The sequence below is a fragment of the Octopus bimaculoides genome, chromosome 7, assembly GCF_001194135.2.
Source record: "Octopus bimaculoides isolate UCB-OBI-ISO-001 chromosome 7, ASM119413v2, whole genome shotgun sequence".
NCBI lineage: Eukaryota > Metazoa > Mollusca > Cephalopoda > Octopoda > Octopodidae > Octopus > Octopus bimaculoides.
Window position 1 is genome coordinate 49,401,204 of NC_068987.1, and position 889 is coordinate 49,402,092.

General features: G+C 32.5%; 1 protein-coding gene and 1 long non-coding RNA gene across 5 annotated transcripts in view; one reads left to right on the plus strand and one right to left on the minus strand.

Annotated features, from left to right (window-relative positions):
• The window catches only part of LOC106868488 (uncharacterized), a 277,576-nt gene that overhangs the window by 239,354 nt on the left and 37,333 nt on the right, over positions 1–889 (plus strand). The window lies entirely within an intron of this gene.
• LOC106868487 (PDZ and LIM domain protein 3) overlaps positions 1–889 on the minus strand; it is a 185,070-nt gene that overhangs the window by 128,774 nt on the left and 55,407 nt on the right. The window lies entirely within an intron of this gene.

Genomic DNA, 889 nt, shown 5'->3' on the forward strand with positions numbered 1-889 from the left:
GCTGTAGAAACTCTGCCAGATCAGATTGGAGCCTGGTGCAGCCTTCTGGCTTGTCAGTCCTCAGTCAAATCGTCCAACCCATGCTAGCATGGAAAGCCGATGATGATGATGATATATATATATAAAGATGAGAATGTGTGTCTTTGTGAATCCCTAAAACTTGAGAACTACACAACCAATTTCATTCAAATTTTACACATGCCTTACTTAGGGTACATGTAGTGTCATAGGCCAAAAAAGTTTTAACTTCTTGCCTACTGTGAGCCCAGGGCAATATGATATCTTCTCCACTATTTCAGTATTACTCATCAAAAGTGAATCAATAACATCTCTCTATTGTAATGTCAGATATTTTCAGTTTAATAGTTTCACTTTAATACTGAAACTATTAAAGAGAAATTATTATCTCAAATATATACAGGCATACATACATATATACATACATATATATAATATATATATATTTTTCCCCTCCATTTTCTTATTGCTATATTATGTGTGTGTGTATATATATATATATATATATATATGTATACACCTGCACGAATGTATATACATATATGTATAGATGTATATATATATAGATGTATATGTATACGTGTATATGTGTAGATGTATATATATATAGACTTACATGTAATATGTTCACATATATATACACATATACACATATATACATGCATACATATATACACCAATACACATAGGTGCAGGTGTGGCTGCATGGTAAGAAACTTGGTTCCAAAACACATGGTCCTGGGTTCAGTCCCACTGTGTGGTGACTTGACATGTGTCTTCTGCTATAGCATCAGACCAACCAAAGCCTTGTGAGTGGATTCTGAAGACAGAAACTGAAAGAAATCAATCGTATATATATATATATATATAT